The 25,863-nt window shown below is 40.2% G+C and overlaps 1 protein-coding gene and 1 pseudogene across 9 annotated transcripts in view; both read left to right on the top strand.

The window, feature by feature from the left end:
• Positions 1-25,863, top strand: part of LOC105480615 (unc-51 like kinase 4) — a 682,911-nt gene that overhangs the window by 92,474 nt on the left and 564,574 nt on the right. The window lies entirely within an intron of this gene.
• Positions 302-14,865, top strand: LOC139361947 (V-type proton ATPase subunit e 1 pseudogene; annotated as a pseudogene).

The raw sequence follows: 25,863 nt of genomic DNA, 5'->3' as shown, positions 1-25,863 counted from the left end.
CTCAAGTGATCCATCCACCTCAGCCTCCCAAAGTGTTGGGATTACAGGCATGAGCCATCACACGTGGCCTCAACAGGTTGTGAATTCACTAAGTTCATCATGCTGTGTAACGTTATTATCACCATTATTGTTTTTGAAATTAATCTAATTTAATTTTTGTTTTTTGAGGCAGGGTCTTGCTCTGTTGCCCAGGTTGGAATGCAGTAGCATGATCATGGCTTACTGCAACTTCATACTCCTGGGCTCAGCTGATCCTCCCACCTCAGCCTCTGCAGTAGCTGGGACTACAGGTACATGTCACCATGCCTAGCTAATCTTTTAATTTTTACTTTTAGTAGAGATGGTGTGTTGTATTATTTCCCAGGCTGGTCTCTAACTTCTGCTGACAAGCATTCCACCTGCCTCAGCCTTCCAAAGTGCTGGGATTACAGGCATGAGCCACTGTACCTGACCTCTAATTAATTAATTTATTTTTAATATATATTTTTTATTTTAATAGCTTTTGAAAAACAAGTGGTTTTTGATTACATGGATGAGTTGTATAATGGTGAAGTCTGACATTTTAGTACACTGGTCACCTGGGTAGTGTACATTGTACTCAATATGTAGTTTTTAAAATCCCTCTCCCCTCCCCCACTTGTGAGTATCCAGTGTCCATTATACCACTCCGTATGCCTTTGCATACCTATAGCTTAGCTCCCACTTATAATTGGGAACATACGATATTTGGATTTCTCTTCCTGAGTTACTTCACTTAGAATAATGCTGGCCTCTAATTTAATTTGAAAAATTTATTTTACATTCTATGTCCTCACGTTTTTTGTGGGATAATCACATTTTATTATTTAGTTCTTTAAAAGAGTGATTGACTTAAGAATATTGACAGTATGTTCTTTAGCTTTCTACTGAATTGGTTATAGAATTGAATTTTATGTTAAAAGTGGTTATATGGTGATTTGAAGCATTATTTAACTTAGTTCTTTCTGAAAATTGTGTGCTTTTGGAAACTCTAAACATAGTGTATGATGAATCTATTTCAAACGCTGTGGTATTGTGTGCTCCTCTTTGGGCTCTTGCTCTGTGTTAAGATGCACGATTGCACCACTTCCTCTTCTCTCTCTCCTAGCTTGAGTAGTATTTCTTTTCATTACTAGAACAACTGCACATAGTTCTGTCATTGTCCTTATTTTCCATAGCCCTCATTTTCAATGTATAACTTTTATCAAGAACGAACAGCACTTGTAGCACTTTCTGAGATGTATCAGTTATATATATATGGACTGATTTTTCCCTGTAGTTTTTCCATGTAGCATTTATTATGGTTTTGTAAATATTCTTTTTTTTTTTTTTTTTTTTTTTGAGACGGAGTCTCGCTCTGTCACCCAGGCTGGAGTGCATTGGCCGGATCTCAGCTCACTGCAAGCTCCGCCTCCCAGGTTCACGCCATTCTCCTGCCTCAGCCTCCCGAGTAGCTGGGACTACAGGCGCCTGCCACCTCGCCCGGCTAAGTTTTTGTATTTTTAGTAGAGACGGGGTTTCACTGTGTTAGCCAGGATGGTCTCGATCTCCTGACCTCGTGATCCGCCCATTTCGGCCTCCCAAAGTGCTGGGATTACAGGCTTGAGCCACCGCGCCCGGCCTGTAAATATTCTTATAAAAATAACATGTGGTCTTCTAATTATGGCAATTTAGCTATTGAGATAATCTTGTAAATTATGAGTGATCCTCCCACATCAAAAAAAAAAAAAAAAAAAAAAAGGCAACACAAAAACAAACCTAGAGGGCGGGTGCAGTGGCTCACACCTGTAATCCCAGCACTTTGGGAGGCCGAGGTGGGTAGATCACCTGAGGTCAGGAGTTTGAGACCAGCCTGACCAATATGGTGAAACCCTGTCTCTACTAAAAATGCAAAAATTAGTTGGGTGTGGTGGTGGGCGCCTGTAATCCCAGCCACTTGGGAGGCTGAGACAGGAGAATTGCTTGAACCTGGGAGGCAGAGGTTGCAGTGAGCCGAGATCACGCCACTGCACTCCAGCGTGGGCGACAGAGTGAGACTCCATCTCAAAAACAAAAAACAAAACAAACACGAAACAAACCTAAAAATGCAGGGTAAAATGTAACAAAAAGACTTTGGAATACACATATGAATGAACAAGAAAGTGAGGGAAATTTTCAAAAGTCAGAAATGGGGACAACTAAAATCCTGAAATGGTAACACTTTAAGGCTGTCTGGGACAAGATGAGATGGTGGTTATTGCTGTTGTATAATACTTTTGAGGTTTGATACAATTTAAGAATAAAAGATGAGGCTTGAGGTTTGCCTGAAGCAGTTAGATGGAGCTAAGAGCCTTGGAGAGCTATCCTTTTAATAAAATGGGGAATTTGGGAAAAAAAAAAAAAAAAGCAACTCACTTACCTACATAGAGAGATAACAAATACATCTGTTTATTTATTTATTTATTTGAGATAGAGTCTCACCCTGTCACCCAGGCTGGAGTGCAGTGGCGCGATCTTGGCTCACTGCAACCTCTGCCTCCCAGGTTCAAGCAGTTCTCTGCCTCAGCCTCCCGAGTAGCTGGGATTACAGGCGCCTAACACCATGCCTGGCTAATTTTGTATTTTTAGTAGAGATGGGGTTTCACCATCTTGGTCAGGCTGCTCTTGAACTCCTGACTTTGTGATCCACCTGCCTTGGCCTCCCGAATTGCTGGGATTACAGGCGTGAGCCACTGCATCTGGCCGGAGTTTTTGATTTTTATCTTCAGCTCTAGAAAGAGGGAGAAAAAAAGTCTTCCATGTAATTTTTCAACTGCAGTTTTTTTTTTTTTCCAATTTTATTCATGTTTTGGGGTATGAATTTATACTTCTCCCAACCTGGGAAATTAACATCAAAACCACACCTGTGCTCCTGGTTCTGATAATGGTCAAGGAGTTGTATTGGGCTTACCATCTTGCCAGTAATAATAATAAAACATCTGGACGGAATATAAAAACAAAAGTAGGCAGAAACTGGAGACAACACACTACTTGAAAGAAGGGAAGTGACCTGGCCGAGCTGGACGTTTAACTAGTTTATCCTTCTGCAGATGTGCTAAGTTCACACCAAGGGAATAGAGTTTAGGCAGAAAGTGACTTCTTCCTGGGTCAAGGAACTGAGGTTGGAATTTGGCCCTGCTGCGAAAGGGTGGTGGAAAATGAGTAGGGAAAAATCATAGTAAAGGCAGAGTCATAAAATATGTGTACAAGTTCCTCTACAGTCATTGGCTAACTTTGAAGCTGTGCATGTGCTGAATGGAACCCAGCAGAAAACAGCAGCTGGGATTAAATATGAGTAGCCTAAATATTCCCATCAAAAGGCAGAGATTGTTATATTAGGTTGGAAAAAAAAAAAAAAGACCTACGCTGGTGCAGTGGCTCACAGCTGTAATCCCAGCACTTTGGGAGGCCAAGGCAGGTGGATCACTTGAGGTCAGGAGCTCAAGACCACCCTGACCAATGTGGTGAAACCTGTCTCTACTAAAAAGAAATACAAAAAAATTAGCTGGGTGTGGTGGTGCATGCCTCTGTAATCCCAGCTACTTGGGAGGCTGAGGCAGGAGAATGGCTTGAAACCTGGAGGCCTAGGTTACAGTGAGCCGAGATCCCACTACTGCACTCCAGCCTGGGTGACAGAGTGAGCCTCCATCCCAAAATAAAAACAAAAACAAAAACCTAGCTATATATAGTTCATATGAGACATACTTTAAATAGGAGGTTAGACTTAAAAAACAGAAGAAGATATACCATGGAAACACTAGTAACAAGAAAGCTTAAGTAGCTATATTAATAACACAGTAGAAATTAAGGGAGTATTACTAGAGATAAAAACAGTTCATAATAATGAAAATTTCAGTTCATTAGGAAGCATTAACAATCCTTAATTTGTCTGTGTAAAATGAGACTACTTTAAAATATATGAAAGAAAATTGACAGAACTAAAAGGAGAACTTGATAATGACAAATTCATTATTGTTGGATATCTTTAAAATAAGTAGATAAAAATTATGTAAGAACATGGAAGATTTGAATGATATTAATGATATTGAAATAATTAACATTTATGGAATGCTAATTCCCACAATTGTACAATACCTTTATTTTGAAAGCACACTGAACAGTCACTAAAACAGACCATATTCTTGGCCATAAAACATATCTTTATAACAAAGTATTGAAAGTATTTAGAATATGTTCTCTGACCATGTTGGAATTAAATTAGAAATGTCTAACAAGAGGAAATCTAGAAAATCCTCCAAATGTTGGGAAATTAAGAAAAATACTTGTAACTCATGGGTCAATAAAATCTCACAAATTTTTAGAAAATATTTAAAAGTGAGTAATAAGGGGAGCCCAACACATCACCATGTTTGTGATGCTGCTGAAGTTGGGGTAAGAGTGGAATAATTCATAGCTGAAGTCCTCAGATTAGAGCAATAGTTCTGAAAACTCTGTGCATCACAGTTGCCCGGAAGGTTTGTTAAAACACAGATTGTCAGGCTGGGCGTGGTGATTCATGCCTGTAATCTCAGCACTTTGGGAGGCTGAGGTGGACAGATCACTTGAGGCCAGGAGCTTGAGACCAGCCTAGTCAAGGATGGTTTAATAGAAACCCTGTCTACTAAAAGTACAAAAATTATCTGGGTGTGGTAGTACACACTGGTAATCCCAGCTACTTGGGAGGCTGAGGCATGAGAATTGCTTGAAGCTGTGAGGTGGAGTTAGCAGTGAGCCAGGATCTCATCACTGCACTCCAGCCTAGGTGACACCTTGCCCTCTTAAAACAACAAAACAGATTGTCAGACCCTACCTCCAAAGTTTCTCATTCTGTAGATTTTGAGTGGGGCACAATAATTTGCATTTCCAGTAAGTGCCCTTGTGGCTTTTGATGCTGCTGGTTTAGGGACTATACTTTGGGAGCTACTGTATTAGAAATCAAGAATGTTTTAAGTTCCAGTTTAAGAAGCTAGAAAAAGGAGAGCAAATTAAACCCAATGCAACTCAAATAAAGGCAATAATAAAAATAAGAGCTGAACTCAATGAACTCGATAAGTAACAATAGATAAAAAATTATGATGTCGTGTGTTCCCAGAGGTGGAAAAGAATAAAAAAAGAGATGAAACCAAGCTAATAGTTCATATTGATAAATTGCATAAATTTCTTAAATCTGTAGCTAGATTGAGCAAAAGAAAATAAAGAGAAAATACAAATTACCAACGTCAAGACTAGAAGATAGCAGTATGAATCCAATGTATGTTAAAGGATACTAAGGGGATAGTCTGAATAACTTCATATTTGACAACTTAAGTGGAAAAAGTGCTTGAATAACAGAACTTTCTGGAACTGCTAGAAAAATTTTGGGAGCCCTGTATCTGTTCGTACATTATTAAAAACCTTCCCACAATAACAATTCCAGGCTTAGATGACTTCACTGATGAATTCAACACACATATACTATGAATGCACACAAACACATATACAAGTGCATATTACAGTAGATATATTAATGCAGGGGTCCCCAAACTGGGCTGTGGACCAGGACTGGTTTATGGCCCGTTAGGAACCGGGCTGCACAGCACAAGGTCAGCAGCGGGCCAGTGAGTATTACTGCCTGAGCTCTGCCTCCTGTCAGATCAGCAGTGGCATTCGATTCTCATAGGAGTGTGAACCTTATTGTGAACTCCTCATGTGAGGGATGTAGGTTGTGCACACTGTATGAAAATCTAACTGATGCCTGATGATCTGAGGCAGTACAGTTTCATCCCAAAACCATCCCCCTAACCCTGGTCCATTCAAAAATTGTCTTCCACAAAACTGATCTCTGGTTCCAAAAAGGTTGGGGACTGCTGCATTAATATATATTGATACTTAATTATAGTCACTCAACATCAGGTCTACTTAGCTTTATGAGAAGGTACAACACAAGCAACACAGCATGAACGATAACAGCATAGTGGAGGTCTTATGATGTAGATATAGTTTGCATGTGGTGGTAGATGAGGCTGAATGGGTGTGGACCAACTCAGTTTAGGGAAATCATGTCTAAAATTGTTTGAAGGTAGATAATTCTTAAAGTGGGTGGAAGGGAATGACCCAGGGTAATTGGCCTTAGATCAGAGAAGGAAGGGACACTTTATCCGCTATAACAGGAAGAAAAGATGAATACATGTAAATGAAGCGGGTAAGATTTGGTGTTGGATGATGAGTTATCTTCTTGAGCTCCTGGACTCAAACAATCGGCTTGGCCTTGGCCTCCCAAAGTGCTGGGATTACAGGCGTGAGCCACCATGCCCAGCCTTGAATGAACTATCTAATATATAGTGGCTTTTGACTCTGGGGTACAGCAGGGTCACCGTGAGAAAGAGAATAATGAGGCAGAGCAAGATGGTGGAATAGAGGATTCCACCTGTCATCCCTCCTGCAAGGACACCAAGTTAACAAATATCTACGTGGTAAAAGCACCTTTATAAGAACCAAAAATCAGGTGAGCACTCATAGTACCAAAAATCGGGTGAGCACTCATAGTACCTGGTTTTAACCTCATATCGCTGAAAGAAGCATTAAAAAAACCCTAAAAAAACACTTCTGAATTGCCAGTACCACTCCCTGATCCCTGCCCTAGCAGCAGCCTGGTGTGGAGAACATCTCTGGGCACCGGGGGAGGGAGAACATAGCAGTTGTGAGGCACTGAACTCAGTGGTGTCCTGTTAGAGCAGAAAGGAAACCGAGACCAAACTCAGCTGACGCCTGCCCATGGAGAGGGCATGTAATCCAGCCTTAGCCAAAGGGGAGTCCCAGTGGTGGGAGCTTGAGTTCCTGCAAATCTTACCACTGAGTGCTGCAGCACTCTGTGTGTACAAGTAATGTTGAAAGGCAGTCTAGGCCATAAGGACTGCAACTTGTAAGTGAGTCCTAGTGCTGAATTAGGCCCAGAGACAGTGGACTGAGGGGGCATGAGACATACTGAGATGCCAGCTGGGGCAGCTGGGATGTGCAGGCTTCATTCCTTCCCCAGCCCCAGGCTGCACAGCTTGCGGCTTTCTGCTTGAGGAGATGAGGGAAGAGCGGGGAGGACTTTGTCTTGCACGTAGGATACCAGCCCAGCCACAGCAAGATAGGGCACCAGTTAAAATCATGAGGCCCCTGTTTCAGGCCCTGGCTCCCAGACGGTATTTCTAGAACAACCTGGGCCGGAAGGGAACCTGTTGCCTTGAGGGAAAGGACCCAGTGCTGTCAGCATTCATTACCTGTGAACTGAAGAGCCTTTGGGCCCTGAATAACCAGCAGTGATACCCCCATATTACATTTTGAGGGCCTTGGTGAGTCTGTGAGACTTGCTGGCTTCAGGTGAGACTTACCACATGACCAGTTGTGGTGTATGGGGCAAAACTCTTCCTGCTTGAGAAAAGCAGAGGGAAAAGTAAAGGGGACTTTGTCTTGCACCTTAGGTACCAGCATGACCAAAGAGGGTAGAGTATCAAAAGGGCTCTTGGGATCCCCAATTTCAGGACTTGACTCTTGGATGGCATTTCTGGACCTCCTGGGCCAGACAGGGAGCCCACTGTCCTGAAGGGTGAGGCCCAGGTCAGGCAGCATTTATGACAAGCTGACTTAAGAGATCTTGGGCCTCAAGGGAACATCAGTGGTAGTCTAGCAGGAGTCCTCATTGCCTGGTGGTGGCTACCGGTGAGGATCCTCTCCCTTTGGAAAGGGGAAGGAGGAAGGGAAGGACTGCTTTGTGTAGTTTCAGTACCAGTTCAGCTGCAGTATGCACACCAGGTAGACTTCTAAGGTTTTTGACTCTAGTCCCTGACTCCTGGATGGCACTTCTGGACCCACCTGGGACTTGGGGGACCTTGCTGCCCTGAAGGGAAGGACAGGCCTGGCTGGCTTTGCCATATCTAATTGTACAGCCCCAGGGCCTTGAATGAACATAAGCAGTAGCTAGGGAGTGGTTATAGCAGACCTTGGGTAAGACCTAGCACTTCTCTGGGTTCAGGTCTGACCCAGTGCTGTCACAGTGGTGGTGGCCACAGGGATGCTTGTGTCACTCCACCCCAAGCTTTAGGTCTTTAGGTGGCTCAGAACAGAGAGAGAGAGAGAAAGAAAGGTGGGGGAAGGGGGAAGAGGGAGCGGGGGAGAAAGAAAGAGACAGAGAGACTGACTCTGTATGTTTGGGAGAAAGTAAGGGAAGGGAATAAGAGTGTATGCCTGGTGATCTAGAGAATTCTTCCAGATCTTATCTAAGATCATCAAGGCAGTACATGTATGAGTCTGCAAGAACCACAGTGTTGTTGGGCATGAGGTGCCCCCTAAAGCAGATACAGCTTAGATCACAACACCCAAGTCCTTTCAAATATCTGAAAAGCCTTCCCAAGAAGGATGACTACAAATAAGCTGAAACAGTGAAGACTATAATAAATACCTAACTCTTCAATGCCCAGACACTGAAGAATATCTGCTATCAACACCATCCAGGAAAACATGACCTCACCAATGAACTTTATAAATAAGGCACGAGGGACCAATCCTGGAGAAACAGAGATATGTGACCTTTCAGAGAGAGAATTCAAAACAGCTATGTTGAGGAAACTCAAAGAAATTAAAGATAACACAGAAGGAATTTAGAATTCTATCAGATAAATTTAACAAAGAGATTGAAATAATTAAAAAGAATCAAGCAGAAATTCTGAAGCTGAAAAATACAGTTGGCACCCTGAAAAATATATCAGAGTCCTTTAATAGCAGAATTTATTAGGCAGAAGAAAGAATTAGTGAGGTTGAAGACTGGCTAATTGAAAATACACAGGCTGGGCGCAGTATCATACTTGTAATCCCAGCCCTTAGGGAGGCTGAGACTCGACTGCTTGAGCTCAGGAGTTTGAGATCAGCCTGGGCAACATGGTGAAATCCTGTCTCTACAAAAAATACAAAAATTAGCTGGGTCTGATGGTGTGAGCCTGTGGTCTTAGCTACTCTGGAAGCTGAGGTGGGAGGATTGCTTGAGCCCTGGAGGTGGAGGTTGCAGTGAGTTGAGATCATGCCACTGCATTCCAGCCTGGGTGACAGACTGAGACCCTGTCGCAAAAAAGGAAAAACAAGAAGCCTGCCTACAAGATCTAGAAAATAGCCTCAAAAGAGAAAGTCTAAATGTTATTGGCCTTAAAGAGGAGGTAGAGAAAGATAGAGGTAAAAAGTTTATTCAAAAGGATAATAACAGAGAATTTCCTGAACCTAGAGAAAGATGTCAGTATCCAAGTACGAGAAGGTTATAGAACACCAAGCAGATTTAACCCAAAGAAGACAACCTCAAAGCATTCAATAATCAAACTCCCAAAGGTCAAGAATAAAGAAAGGATCCTACAAGCAGCAAGAGAAAAGAAAGAAATAACATAAAATGGAGCTCCAGTACATCTGGCAGCACACTTTTCAGTGTAAACCTTAAAGGCCAGGAGAGAGTGGCATGTCATATTTAAAGTACTGAAGGAAAATAACTTTTATCCTAGAAGAATATATCTGGTGAAAATATCCTTAAAATGTGATGGAGAAATAAAGACTTTCCCAGATAAACAAAACCTGAGGGATTTCATTAATACCAGACCTGTCCTACAAGAAATGCTAAAGGGAATACTTCCGTCAGAAAAGGACAGTGATGAGAAATAATCATCTGAAGTTAGAAATCTCACTGGTAATTGTAAGTACACAGAAAAACACAGAATATTGTAACACTGTAATTGTGGTGTGTAAACTACGTCTACCATAAGTAGAAAGACTAAAATATGAGCCAATCAAAAGTAATAATTACATCAATTTTTCAAGATGGTCAATAAAATAAGATATAAATAGAAACAGCAAAACGTTTAAAAGCAGGGGCATGAAATTAAGGCATAGAGTTTTTATTAGTTTTCTTTTTCTTTGTTGGTTTTTGTAAATAGTGTGAAGTTATCAGGTTAAAATAATGGGAAAGAAAGAAGGAAGAGAAGATCACAAAACAACCAGAAAACAAATAACAAAATGGCAGGAGTAAGTCCTTACTTATCAACAATAACATTGGATGTAAATGGACTAAACTTTCCCATCAAAAGACAGAGACTGGCTGATGAAAAAACAAGACCCATTGATTGTTGCCTATAAGAAACACACTTTACCTATATAGACACACACAGGCTGAAAATAAAGGGATGGAAAAAAATATTGCATGCCAGTGGAAACCAAAAAAGAGCGGGAGTAGTTATAATTACATTAGAGAAAATAGATTTCAAGACAGAATCTGCAAGAAGAGCCAAAGAAGGTCACTACATAATGATAAAGGGGTCAGTTCAGCAAGGTGATATAACAATGTAAAATATGTATGTACCCAACACTGGAGCACCTAGATATATAAAGGGAATATTATTAGAGCTAAAGAGAGAGGCCATGATACAATAATGGCTGGAGACTTCAAAAGCCATTTTCAGCATTGGACAGATCTCCCAGACAGAAATCAACAAAGAAGCATCAGACTTAATCTGCATTATAGACAAAAAGGATCTAATATTTACAGAACATTTCGTCCAAGAGCTGCAGAATACACATTCTTTTTCTCAGACATGAATTATTCTCAAGGTTAGAACACATTTTAGATCACAAAACAAGTCTTAAAGCATTTAAAAAATTGAAATAATATCAAGCCTCTTTTCTGACCGCTATGGAGTAAAACTAGAAATTAATAAGAATTTTGGAAACTTTATAAATACATGGAAAGTAAACAATATGCTCCTGAATAGTGGGTCAGTGAAGAAATTACAAAGGAATTTGGGGGCCAGGCGTGGTGGCCCACGCCTGTAATCCCAGCACTTTGGGATGCCGAGGTGGGTGGATCACAAGGTCAGGAGTTCGAGAGCAATCTGACCGACATGGTGAAATCCTGTCTCTACTAAAAAACAAACAAAAATTAGCCAGGCATGGTGGCGTGCGCCTGTAATCCTAGCTACCCAGGAGGCCGAGGCAGGAGAATTGCTTGAACCTGGGAGTCAGAGGTTGCAGTGAGCTGAGATTGTGCCACTGCACTCCAGCCTGGGTGAAAGAGTGAGACTCCGCCTCAAAAAACAAACAAAACAAAACGAAGAAGAAGGAATTTGGGAAGTGAGGTGGCAGGGCAGACGCTGGCAGCTCAGGCAGTGACCATGGCGTATCATGGCCTCATGGTGCCTCTCACTGTGATGAGCATGTTCTGGGGCGTCGTTGGCTTCTTGGTGCCTTGGCTTATCCCTACGGGTCCTTACTGGGGAGTTATCATTACCATATTGGTGACCTGTCCGGTTTTCTGCTGTCTCTTTTGGCTGATTTCAGTTCTGGCCCAACTCAACCCTCTCTGTGGACCACAGTTGAAAAATGAAGCCGTCTGGTGTCTGAAGCATCGTTGGCCTTGAGGAAGAAGATGTGCTCTACAGTGCTCAGTCTTTGAGGTCACGAGGAGAGAATGCCTTCTAGATGCAAAATCACCTCCAAACCAGACTGCTTTTCTTGACTTGCCCATTTTGGCCATCAGTTGCCTCAAACATTAGCACCACATTTAAATGTCTTATTCTACAATGTAGTGTTTTTTCCTTCACTTTTTTACACTTTAATGAATTATGTGCCTACTTAAACTGAACTGTGCTGACTCCACAAAATGATTATGTACTCTTCTGAGATACAAGATGCTCTTCTTCTGAGAGATACGTTACTCTCTTCTTGGAATCTGGCACTTGAAGATGGCTCCTGCCTTCTCACATGAGAATCAATGAAGTGTTTAGAAACTGCTGCAAGACAAATAAGACTCCAGTGGGGCAGTCGGTAGGAAAGCATTTTCAGAGGGAAGAGCTATCTCAACAGAATTACACCTTACTGTATTTTCAGGATAAATTTAGTATTTCTGCCATCTTTTTGGAATAAATTATTTTTCTGCTTTCTATGGGGAAAAAAAAAAGGAATTTGGGCCAGGAACTGTGGCTCATGCCTATAATCCCGACATTTTGGGAGACCGAGGTAGACAGGTCACATGAGGCCAGGAGTTCCAGACCATCCTAGGCAGCATGGTGAAACCTTGTCTACAAAAACAAAACAAAACAAAACAAAAACAAAAACAAAAATTAGCCAAGCATGGTGGCATGTGCCTGTAGTCCCCATTACTTGGGAGGCTGAGGTGGGAGGATCGCTTGAGTCCAGGAGGTGGAGGTTGCAGTGACCTGAGGTCATGCCACTGTATTCCAGCCTGGTTTTAAAAAAAAAATTGAAAAATTTCTGGAAACAAATGATAATGTAAATACAACCTACCAAAACCTTTGGGAGGCTGGGCATGGTGCCTCATGCCTGTAATCCCAGCACTCTGGGAGGCCGAGGCAGGCGAATCACTTGAGGTCAGGAGTTCGAGACCACATGGCCAACATGGTGAAACCCCGTCCCTACTAAAAATACAAAAAGTAGCCAGGCATGGTGACAGGTGCCTGTAATTCCAGCTCCCTGGGAGACTGAGGCACAAGAATTTCTTGAACCTGGGTGGTGGAGGCTTGCAGTAAGCCGAGATTGCTCCACTGTACTCTGGCCTGGGCGACAAAGTGAGATTCTGCCAAAAACAAAGCAAAACAAAAAAAACCTTATGGGATACAGTAAAAGCAGTACTCAGAGGTAATCTTATAGCTATAAGCGCCTATGTCAAAAAGAGGAAAAACTTCAAATGAACAATCTAATAATACATCTTAAAGAATTAGAAAAGCAAGGGAAACCCAAATCTAAAATTAGAAGAAAAGAAATAATAAAGATCAGAGCAGAAATAAATGAAATTGAAATGGAGAAACAACATGAAAGATCAATGAAACAAAAAATAGTTTTTCTGAAGAGTTAAAACAAAATGACAAACCTTTAGCCATACTAATAATAAAAGAAGATCCAAATAAATAAAATCAGAAATGAAAAAGGACACATTACGACTAATACTGCAGAAATTTAAAGGGTCATTAGTGGCTACTATGCCAACTATATGCCAATAAATTGGAAAATCTAAAAGAAGTGGACAAATTCCTAGATACATACAATCTACCAAGATTGAACCATGCAGAAATCCAAAATCCGAACAGACTAATAACAAACAATGAGATCAAAATCATAATAAATAGTCTCCCAGTAAAGAAAAGCCAGGGACCTGATGGCTTCACTGCTGAATTCTACCAGACATTTAAAGCAGAACCAACTAATACCAATCCTACTCAAACTACTCAAAATAAATAAATAAGTAAATAAATAAATAAAAAAAATAAGACGAGGAGAGAATACTTCCAGAATTACTCTACGAGGCCAGTATTACCGTATACCAAAATCTGACAAAGACATATCAAGAAAAGAAAACCACGGGTTAGTATCTCTGATGAATATTGATGCAGAAATCCTCAACAAAATACTAGCAAACTGAATTCAGCAATACATTGGAAAGATCATTCATTAGAAAGAGAATAATGAGTACCCAAGGGATTTGAGTAGAGGAGGAGATATGAAGCATCATCTCAGAGAAGGGGAAAGCTGGCCCTCTAGGGAAAGAGAATAGGGCTCTACAGAAACCAGGTTTGTGCGGGAGAATTCGTGGTAAAAGAAGTTAGTCAGCCTAGTTTATGCTGTTTTCCAGAAGATAGCTGAGTTTCAGTCAAGAGAGGGGTTGGATCTCTTTGGAGGGAGAGTGGCCACTTCCAAACTCTCTTCCACAAAGCCCTGTGTTTTGGAGTCTTTTACCCCAGGACCTAGTTTATCCAGTCTAATAGGAAACGAAAGGAAGAAAAGCTGTGAGAAGTGAGGAAGAGCAATTAGAAGACTAATTGGCTTAGTCTTGTTTTGTTTTGTTTTGTTTTTATACAGGGTCTCACTGTGTCATCCAGGCTGGAGTACAGTTGTGCAGTCTGGGCTCACTGCAACTTCTGCCTCCAGGGCTCAAACAGTCTACCCATCACAGCCTCCCAAGTAGCTGGGACCCCAGGGGTGTGCCACCATGCCTGGCTAATTTTTGTATTTTTTGTAGAAATGGGGTTTCACCATGTTGCTGAGGCTGGTCTTGAACTCTTAGATACTTTTCTGGAAAAACTATCCTGTTGGATTTGAAGCTGAAGTTGAGCTTATGTATTTGTTTATTTTATTTTTTTTTATTAATGTGTCCTCATGGAGTACTTTGTATCCCATTCCTGCTTTGGTGTAGTTTTCTCAGTTGTTTTGTACACTGTATATTTGGAGGGGCCATAGGATGCCATATTTTACATCAGATACAGTATGTGATTATTTCTTGCTTCTTTGTAGCCCTGAGCTTAGACATGTCATTTAAATCCTCCACATTGTTAATTTCAGTGAATTTACCCTTGTATCTCACAGCTAAATAGACTTCTTTTTTTGTTACTTTTTGGACAGTAGGAGAGGCAAATTTGTTGAAAATAATAAAGCAAGAGTTGAATAATAATCACATTTTTGTGTAGAATGAAGTGAAATATTCTGGATTTGTTTCTTATATTAAGCTGTGATGCTGAAGTACATGTCATTTGGGGAATTGCCATATTTGAATCACTTTTGCATACAAATTAAACATCTCACATCAAAGAATTCTTAAAAGACATGCTTTCTAATTTCTTAAAATGATGGAATTCATTTAATTTCTTATCTGACATCTCATAGAACAATTTTTAGCTTCTATGTTTGCTGCTATGACTAATTTTGGTGCTCGTTTTACCTGGGCTATGAATGTACCTTTGCTGTATTTTTTAGGGCTGCGGTTGTGAGACTAACATATTCGAATGTAGTGTAAGTTAGTAATCCTTGGGAACCTAGCAAAGTATCACATTTAATTTTCTATTAGATGAAAGAAACATGGAAACAGAATTGGAGATGGAAAGAACTGCACAAAACACAACTAATCAGAGCTGATCCCTGAAGCAGAAAAATGCAATTTAAAGTGAGCTTCCTTTGTATTTCTACTATTTGGGGAGTGTTGAAGATATGACTTTTAATAGTATAGTAACAAGTAAATAATACTAGTTATATTTAGCAAGCTCAAAATTGTAATATTGGAGTTCTCTATGCCATAACTTTTAAATTATTACAGCATCTAAAAGACCCAATTTTAATTACAGGACAGTATAACTTGGCTTCTTAAGAAAACATTCATATAGGAGGTATAGTTGTGGTTCTGTTTCAAAATGTGTGTCGTATAACCCTTGATAAATGTATGTATCATCTACACTGCAGTAGATGCTTACATTAGATACAGAAGTGGGGACCTGCCACAACAGTGTGGCAGTACCTGGATTGTATGCCTCTGGCTCCGTTTTCTCTGCCTGGAATGGTTTCTCCCTCCATGTTCATCAGGTTTTGTGTGTGGTTTCCAGAGGGCAGCTGTGAGATTAGAAAAAGGGTATGCTTCTCTTTCCAGTATAGCTGCTAAGAGTCGTGGTTAAGATACCCTATATTGGTGAGAAGACACAGAGCACTATTACTGTTATCATCATAGGTAGGTTTCAGAATGGGAAGGCCTCTGCTGACTGCTGGTCTTTTTTTGCACCTTCCTCTTTTAGCCACTGCCATGCAGTTGCTTGGTGGGTAGATTAAAAGGGGGAATTCAGAGGCTGATTCTGATACGTCTCTGAGATGATGTATGGACTGTTATCTATAGTGATCCCGATAGTTTTTTTTTTCTTTTCTTTTGGTTAAATCTGGGATCTGGGTAAGAAGCTGTGAATTCTTTATGGGACTTGAGTCAGGTTTCTGCTTAATAAATCTAGAAATGTTCTTATTAAATGTCAAGTATCAACTTAGGAGACAGACCTGATGGTCAGTTTACCATTGATTCTTGTGGGTCAGATATTCTGGTCACCACATTGCCCTTTGACTCACTGTGGCAGTTGTGCCCACCTTATCTGCAGGTAAGGGCTGCTACTGGCCTTTACTAATCCCAAATCTCATGGTTTCCACTGTGATCAGAGAACCAAATTCCATTGTTAGGATTTCTCACTGTTATCTCTGGCCTATAAAGGATAGCTACCTTAGAGCTCTTCAAAGATGCTGGTGCCCCCTTCACTAAGACGGTCTCCCAGGGTCATGTAAGAGGATGGTTTAAGGGGTGGCTGAGCAGGCTGTACTTTGTTGAGTCATTCCAGCGTTTCCAATTTCCAGAGCTTTTAGATTCTGTCCTCTTTGGCAGTGGTTCTCAACCTTGACGGCATGTTGGTGTTAACTGAAGAATCCCGAGGCCCCTAAATTTGAAGAGGAAAGCTTGATTTCTTATAAGGGGTTGCAGCCTGCAGGTTGGCTCTCCTGACAGGCTGGAAAGTGTGGCTTCTGGCAGAAACTGAAAGCAGGCACTTCGAGGGAGGGAAGAATGGAATAGGAATTTATGCCAAATGAGTTGGCTAAGTATACATGTTTAATAGTTATAGGAGAAGCTGTGAATATTCATGAGAGGGGTCACACACATGTGTAGAAAGTAAACATGCATGTTACATGCAGTCCATGTTCACTTTGGGGTGGAGACTTAACATTTAAGTTCATAACAATTAGGCCCTAGGTGAAGCAGAAGACGGGAAGGCACTCAGTACACAGCCTCTGTAAACCGGCCAGAACCCAGTCCGTGGTCGGTGACTTCTTATCAGGAGAAAGTTACTGAAATCAGTCTCTCGTCCAATCAAAACTGTTATTTTGGCTTGTGAATAGGGGAGGTTGTCAGTTAGTCAACATCTGGCTGTCAGATGTTGGACTGCAGTTGTTTCAGTAGTGCTTGTCTTGAGGCCAGTGCTTATTTAGCTGCTAGAGAAAAACAAAAAACCCCGTGGCAGTTAGAACATAGTTTTTATTCTTTAAGTGTAGGGTGTGTGGTCTAACCCTTGCCTAGCATGGCCTTAGGTCTTGTTTATAATTTAGCATCTTATTGCCATGACGAATCTGTTCTGTCAGTCTTATGCTCTCTATTTTAACATTTAAATAAGTTCTTATGCTCAGGCTGTACCCCATATCATGTAATCCGTATCTCTGGGGGTGGATGGAAGTGTCTGTAGTCTTTAAAGCTACAAGGGTGGTGCTAATGTGTAGGCAATATTGAGTACCACAGTAGTGATTCTTAAAGTATGTTCCTAGACCAGCAGCATAAGCATTACTTGGCAACCTGTTAGAAATGCAAATTCTCAGATCTTACCCCAAATCTGCTAAATGAGAAACTCAAGGAATGGGTTTTGCGATCTACGTTTTTACAGACTCTTCAGTGATTCTGATGCACACTAAAATTTGAGAACCACTGCTCTAGAGTATGCTGGGGAAATTGTAGCATTTTGACTTCATTAATTAGAGGCTGTGTTTCAGTTGTTCAGCCTAGCAGACTCCCAGGTGTTTGAATCTCTGGTCTCCCAGGTGAGGCATTGTGAATGTGAGCTGCCCACCTGCTTTTGAGACTTGGTTTGATTCTCAGGGGAGATTTTTTTCACCACTGTTTCATTTAGTATCAAGGTCTCAACATTTCTTGCCAGCCTCTCTTGCAGGCTGGTTCATTTCTTATTCATATATCCTTGAGGTACCAATTTAATATTAATGGTCTCCTATTTGATGCTACACTATGGGCAGGAGCTGAGGGTTGTCTCTTGTTCCATTTCAGAAGGTCATTTCAAGGTCACCAAGAGTTTAGCATATCTCCCCTCACCCCCACCCGGGGTTAAAGTATCCTGATTTTCTGTTGCCTCTATTTGTTCCCTGTTGTTCTCTATCTCTCTGTTGTCCTGTTTTCTCTCTGTTTCCCCTTTTCTGTCAGTTTTCTTCTTTTCTGTCTATTTTTGATCTTTGAGGTTTTCTTAATTTCTTGCAAATTTAGGTATGCATTTTATAAAGATATTTTATCTAGCATTTTTTGTTTCTTTCAGTGGGAGTAATATTCAGAAGATTTTGTCTGCTATTTACCAGAAATGGAAAAAGTAATTTTATTTGAGTAATCTGCTTTTGAACTATAGATTGATTACAGATTTATTGCAATTTGACCCAATTTCTTGACTTAGTCTGCATGGCAGATTGATCAGTATACTTTTTAAAATGAAAACAGTTTTTTAAAAGAGTAGTTTTAGGTTTACATCAAAATTGAGAGAAAGGCACAAAGACATCTCATATACCCCTGCCCTCACACATGTACAGGCTCTCCTATTAATATCCTGCACCAAAGCGGTGCATTTGTTCTAGTCAATAAACCTACATTGACACATTATTGTCACCCGAAGTCTATAGTTTACATTGTGCTTTGCTCTTGGTGTTATACATTTCTTTGGGTTGAGAAGAATGTATGAAAACATGTATCTACCATTATAGTATAATACAGAGTATTTTCACTATCCTACAAATCCCCTGTGCTCTGCCTATTTTTTATTTTTCCTTTCCCCTAACCCCTGGCAGTCATTGACCTTTTTACCATCTTCATGGTGTTGACTTTTCCAGAATGTTGTATACAGTCTACGGTTCATGTGCTGCTTTTCTGGTGATTGGTGCTTTGCAACCCTGGTGTCAGATCCATGACATAAATGTTGGTACAGATCTTAGCTGCTATACAAATGCTCCTCTACCCTAAGATATGGATGCAATAGTTTACTGTTTTATTAACAATTCTTTTAAAGTAGTAGAACTCCTTCATGACTACCTCTAGCTAGAGTGATGTTTTTGAATTGAATGATTAGGGTTATCTCTCAGTCAGGATAGGCTAGCTTATGTTATGGTAACAAAAACCATCAAAATCTCAGAGGGTTGCTGCAGGCCTAACTGGCTCTTGTGGGCAGCTGACCTCAGCACTCCAGGCTGCTTTCATCTTATGTGGCACTTCTATCCAGCATAGTGCCTTAACAGTTTCCAGAGACAGAGGAAGAGAGTATGGAAAATTGCACATAGGAGTACATACATCATTTACACTTTCAGTTAATTGGCTAGAACTAGTCACATGGCCCTACCTGACTCTAAGGGGGCTGGGAAATGTTTTTGTGTCCAGGAAGGGCAGGAAACTGGACAGCACTATCTATTACTTTTTAAGGTTGATTCTGCCTAACTTAGGCATAAAGGATATTTATTAGAAGAAAATGAGCAAGGTCAAAGGCTCCAAGAGAAGATTGGAATAGTCAGCTATTCCTGGCAGCTAGACCTGGCAGCTCCCGAGGGTTTCTGGACCTGGACTCCCCTGGAGTCCTGTTTGGGGATACTGCTAGAAGGAAAAAGTGAACTTCAGCTATTCCTTCACTCTGTGTCACTCCATTCCAGGTTCAGATTCCTGAGCAAGAGCCTTGCTGGCTGAAACTTAGGCTGTGGTTCTGCCCTTGACTGTACCAGACTGTAGGACGAAAGGTGTTTCTGAAGAGAGCCAGGGACCCTTTCAGGTTTTGTATTTGAAGGGCGGAATGTCTGATTTGCTGTTCTACAGACCAGGCACAGTGCAGGAAAGGTAAGGAAGGTGAGTGGTGTTAGGAAGAGGAACTGGATGACTGGTGACCAAAAAATGGCAGATTTCTTTTGTAGCTGACATTTGTTGATGTCTAATTAAAAAAATCCGGGAAGTATATAAAGTTTGTATACCTAGTATCTCCAAACTTTTTAAATGACTGTGAAAGACTGTATGAGAAATCTACTTATGCATTTTTCTTGCTTTTCCTGACAGTTCATTATCTTTAAGAGAAGGAATCTACCAGTTATAGGTTGTTTGTTTACATTTAGGCCTCAACAGGGAAGTGACAAGATAGCAGTCCTTGCTTCTCCTTGATTTGGCTTTAGGAATTAGATGCCACTTACAGATGCCAGTTTGAATGCATTTAGCCAATTATCATGCAGAGAATTAGCGATAATGTTAAAATTTTGATTTTGGTCCAGATGTCACCAAAGAGATCTTATAGACAACCTTGCAAGGACATTTTCAGAGTTATTAATTACAGAACAGAATTTTATTCTCTTCAGTTTCATTATCTGTCTCCCCTGGCATTATCGGCCTTTCCTTATCTGTTCAGTATGTCCATTTTCTTTTTTAACCAACACTTGTGAAACCGAGAGTTTGAAGTTTCAAGCTGACAGATGTGATTTTTCTTGCCAAGGCTTAATAAAATATACAGCATCCAAAGGATTCTAAGATTTAACAGAAATAAAATAGAACATGGATTAAAAAAGGAGTGGGGATTATGAGGTTTACAGTGTTCTTATTTTATGTGCCCTAGCTATGTTTGGGACATTGAAAGTAGTGTACTAAGAAACCACTTAGAACAAAGGGCAAAGTGGTATCAAATAGAATTCCGTCTTCATTCGGAATTGTGGAATGCCTCTTATTTCAGAGGTTAGGGAAGAATACCGAATTATTTTAAAAATTGTGTTGTTGGTGTAATTACTACTATATCTCCCATTGGTAGTAGTTAAGTAGGGTTTTAAAATGTCCCTTTGACCTAGTAAAACACTAACCATAATAGGAAATGCCTGATATATTCTGAATCTGGAGCTTAATTCTGTTTCTTTTTGTAGCTGTTAAATGTATATCCACTAACATGGAATCTAAACCCTCTAACGACTATATTTTGAGAGTCAAGAGCAAGCAAATATGTCTTTGCAAGTGTCAGAATATTAGTTGTATAACTGCAGAACTTCCACATTTATTAGAATTAGCTTTCTAATTCAATATCTTCCTGTCTTTGACGTAAGAGATGCAGTCCAGGGCATATGAGATTGAAGCACATTTGACCTTTTCATATCTGTCAGATGACTTCAGACAAAGCCAAAAAGGCCTGGCTCCTCCCAGTCATATTTGTTATAAAATAGGTTTTGATTTCAAAGAAGTAGTTTGGAAAATGGCAGCACAGTCTTAAATTACTATTTGCAGTATTCAGCCAACCAGTCATGCCTGTGGCTGCCCAAGAATAGTTTCCGTTAGGTTAATAGAACCAGTGATGGTATAGATATGCCTCAAAGCATAATGGTATTAGAAATAAGACCAAAAAACTCATTTTCCTTCTTGTATGGTTTTCAAAAAATTCACACAATAATAGCATGATACTTGAATATCCTATTTTTATCTTTTAGTTTCAATGGTAAATTTTTTTTTTTTTTTTTTTTTTTTTGAGACGAAGTCTTGCTCTGTTGCTCAGGCTGGAGTGCAGTGGCATGATCTTGGCTTGCTGCAACCTCTTCCTCACAGGTTCAGTTGATACTCTGGTCTCAGCCTCCCGAGTAGCTGGGACTACAGGTGTGTGCCACCATGCCTGGGTAATTTTTGTATTTTTGGTGGAGACAAGGTCTCACCAGGTTGGCCAGGCTGCTTTTGTTTTTCTGTTTTTTTTTTGTTTTGTTTTGTTTTTTTTGTTTTTTTTTTTTTGAGACGGAGTCTTGCTCTGTCGCCCAGGCTGGAGTGCAGTGGCGCGATCTCGGCTCACTGCAAGCTCCGCCTCCTGGGTTTACGCCATTCTCCTGCCTCAGCCTCCTGAGTAGCTGGGACTACAGGCGCCCGCCACTGCGCCCGGCTAATTTTTTGTATTTTTAGTAGAGACGGGGTTTCACCGTGGTCTCGATCTCCTGACCTTGTGATCCGCCCGCCTCGGCCTCCCAAAGTGCTGGGATTACAGGCGTGAGCCACCTCGCCCGGCCGGCCAGGCTGCTTTTGAACTCCTGACCTCAGGCGATCTGCCCGCCTCGGCCTCCCAGGGTGTTGGGATTACAGGTGTGAGCCACCACACCTGGCCTCAATGTTAGGATTTTTAACAGTAATTTTAATGTTAGAAGTCCAGGAGGATTTTTAGACTAGAGGAAAACATGCATAATAATGATATACGCATGTTCCTTGGACTTCTGAGTTTGAAGAACTAAATCTATTTTACCTTATTCATTTAGTATTGGCATTTTCAACTGCCATTGTACCTAGGTCAACAGATACATTTTTTACCCTTGGTATTTGTTATTTTTGTGTCATATTTTTTCCTTATTCTTATATTTTACTTTTTATTATTATTTCTTTAAATTTTAATGCAACAAATGGAAAATCTGTACAAATAACCTTGAGGAGAACCATTATCTGTTGAGTACTTTTTAATGCTATCCAAAGTTAACTTTTGCAAGTGAGATGTGAGGTTGCTGTGGCATTACTGGAATAAATTATATGATGTGTGTCTATTTACAAGACACTGAGTTCCAAAGCAATTTCTATTATGCTGGAGGCAGTCCAGACAGTTTTATCACTTTAAGGGACTGTAGCATTAAAATGTTTTAAATTTCCAGTGACGCTTGCTGACACAAAATACCAGTGGATTATAAAATGGAGAAATGCTGTAAATCCCTGCCACTAACTTTGTAAAGCAGAAAGCCTGATCTGGGTTTTGAATTTAATATGAGGTTGACAGTTTTTTAAATTAAACTTTTTATTTTGAGATAATTCTGGATTCATGCCCAGTTGTGATCCAACATTGGGGATCAAATTTCAACTTGAGATTTGTAGGGGACAAATATCAAAACTATATAAGAAATAATACAGAATAATAATAGTTTCTCTCTGTAAAAAATAATAGATCCTGTGTATACTTCATCCAGTTTTCCCCAATGGTAATGTTTTAAAAAAGTGTAGTACAATATTACAACCAGAATATTGACATTGAAACAGTTAAGGAAAAGAAGAGTTTCGTCACTGCAAGGGTCCCTCATATTCCCTTTTTATGATCCTATCCTCTTACCCTACTGCATGTGCTGCCCTCTACCCCCGAAGCCAATCTGTTTTCCATTCATATATTTTTGTCATTTTGAGAATGTTGTATAAATAGTCATATGGTTTGTAACCTTTTGTGGTTGGCGGTTGACTTTTTTCATTTGGCATAATTTTCTGGAGATTCATCTAGGTTGTTGGATGTATCAGTTGTTTGTTCATTTTTATTGGTGTGAAGTATTCTGTGGTATGGTTGAATCACAGTTTGTTTAACCACTTACCCATTGAAAGATATCTGGGTCATTTCCAGTTTTGACAATTACAAATAAAACTACTATAAACATCCATTTACAGATGTTTGTGTGGACAAAAGCCTTCCTTTCTCTCGGATAAATGCTCAGGAGTGCAGTGGCCGGGTCCTGTGGTAGTTGCATATTTAGTTGCTGGTTTTTTGTTTTGTTTTTTTTTTTGTTTTTTTTTTTGTTTTTTTGTTTTTTTTTAGAAAAACGGCCAGAGTTTCCCAAGTGACTGTACTGTTTTACATTCTCACCAGCAACGTATAAGTGATTCTGTTTCTCATCATCCTTGGCAGCTTTTGGTGTTGTCACTATTTTTTATTTTTACCATTCTGATGAATGTGTAGTGATATCTTATTTTGGTTTTAATTTATATTCCCCTAGTTGCCAACAATGTTGAACATCTTTTTATGTGCTTATTTGGTGGCTGCATATCCTCTTTGGTACAATGTCTCTGTGCTTTTGGTGTCAAGTGTGCTTTTTAACCTAGTACTAGAACCTGAAGACGTTATCCTGTATTTTCTTCTGGAAGCTTTATAGTTTTATGTTTTAAATTTAAGACTATGATCCATTTTGAGTTAATTTTTTGTGTCAAGCGCCACATTTAGGTCAAGATTCACTTTTTGCTTTCCTATGGATGCCTGGTTGCTTCAGCACTATTTATTGAAAAAGTTGACTTTTCTCCGTTGACTGCCTTTGCACCTTTGTAAAAAATCACTTGGCTATTCTTGTGTGGAGCTATTTCTGAATTCTGTTTGGTTCCATTGATCTATGTGCCTACCCCACCAGTAATGGCTGTGTTAGCCTGTTTTGCTTTGTTATAAAGTAATACCTGAGGCAGGGTAATTTATAAAGAAAAGAGGTTTATTTGGCTCACAATTCTGCAGGCTATAGAAGCATGGTGTCAGCATCTGCTTCTGGTGAGGGCTTCAGGCTGCTTCCACTCATGGCAGAAGGTGAAGGGGAATAGACATCACATGGTAGGAGAGGACGAAAGAGAGAGGAGGGAGGTGCCATATTCTTTTTAACAGCCAGATCTCCTGAGAACTACGAGTGAGAACTCAATCCGACAGGAATGGCATTAAGCCGTTCATGAGGGATCTTCCCCATCATACAAACACCTCCCACAAGGCCCCACATCCAACACTGGGGATCGGATTTAAACATGAGAATTGGAGGGGATGAATATCCAAACTATATCAATTCCAAACTATATCAATGTCAAACAGTCTTCATTATTGTAGCTATATAAGTCTTGAAACCAGGTAGAATAATTGCAACCATTTTTTTCTTTTTTCTCTTTTTAGATGGGTGTTTCACTTGGTTGCCCAGGCTGGAGTGCAGTGGCTTGATCATAGCTCGCTGCAACCTTGAACTTCAGGGCTCAAGCAATTCTCCCACCTTAGTCTCTTGAGTAGTTAGGACTCTAAGCATGCACCACCGTGCCTGGCTAATTCTTTTTTAAAATTATTTTTGTAGAGACAGGGTCTCGCTTTGTTGCTCAGGTTGGTCTCAAACACCTGAGCTCAAGCCATCCTCCCGTATTGGCCTCCCAATGTGTTGGTATTACAGGCCTGAGTCACTGTGCCTGGCCCACGTTTTCTTCCTTTTTCAAAATTGTTTTGGCTGGTCTAATTCTTTTGCCTTTCCATATAAATGTTAGAATAATTTTGATATCTATAAAGAATTGTTTCAGGATTTTGATAGGAATTTGATTAGATCTGTCCATTAATATGGGGAGAATTTGACATTTTCCACTATGTTGAGTCTTCCTATCTATGAACATAGTCCATTATTCCATTTATTTAGGTGTTCTTTAATTTCTTTAAATAGCATTGTGTACTTTCAGCATACAAATCCTGTACCTGTTTTGCTAGATTTATACCTGAGTATTGTTTTTTGGGGGGGATTGTAAATGGTGTTTTAAATTTCAGTTTCAATGTGTTTATTGCTAATATATGGAAGTACAGTTGTTTTTTGAACGTTAACATTGTGTCCTGTGACCTTGCTGAATTCATTTACTAGTTCTAGGGAGCTTTTTTCTTTAGACTCCTTGGGTCTTTCTATGTTGACAATCATGTCATTTGCAAATAATTATCTGTTTCATATTGGGTGAGTTGTGATAGTTTGTATTTTTTGAGGAGTTGGTCCTTATTTTCTGTGTGGTAAAATTTATATATATACAGCTGTTCGTAGTATTCCTTTATTATTCTTCTAATGTCTGCTCATTTTCTATATAGTTGTTTTATCATTTTTTAAAATTTAGAAATAAAAAAATTTCATTAGCAAATAATTGTATATATTGAGTACAATGTGATGTTTTGATATATGTGTATACTATGGACTGTGGAATGATATCTGTTACTTCACATATTTCATATTTTTTGAAGTGAGAACATGAAAAATCTACTTTTCTTTTCTTTTTTTTGAGACAGAGTTTCGCTCTGTCGCCCAGGCTGGGGAGCAGTGGCGCAGTCTTGGCTCACTGCAACCTCCGCCTCCCGAGTTCAAGCGATTCTCTTGCCTTGGCCTCCTAAGTAGCTGGGATTACAGGCATGTGCCACCACGCCTGGCTAATTTTTGTATTTTTAGTAGAGATGGGGTTTCACCATATTGGTCAGGCTGGTCTTGAACTCCTGACCTCGTGATCCGCCCATCTTGGCCTCTCAAAGTGCTAGGATTACAGGCATGAACCACCGTGCCTGGCCGTAAAATCTACTCTTTTAGCAATTGTGAAATACGTGTAATTATGGACTATGGTCACCATGCTGTGCAGTAGATCTTGAAAACTTATTCCTCCTGTCTAACTGAAGCTTTGTACCCTTTGATCAACGTCTCCCTGTTCCCCACCCCACCCCCAGCCTCAGGTAA

This window comes from Macaca nemestrina, chromosome 2 (assembly GCF_043159975.1).
Source record: "Macaca nemestrina isolate mMacNem1 chromosome 2, mMacNem.hap1, whole genome shotgun sequence".
Lineage (NCBI taxonomy): Eukaryota > Metazoa > Chordata > Mammalia > Primates > Cercopithecidae > Macaca > Macaca nemestrina.
The sequence above is the reverse complement of the archived record's forward strand: the minus strand, read 5'-3'. Positions and strand labels throughout refer to the sequence as shown.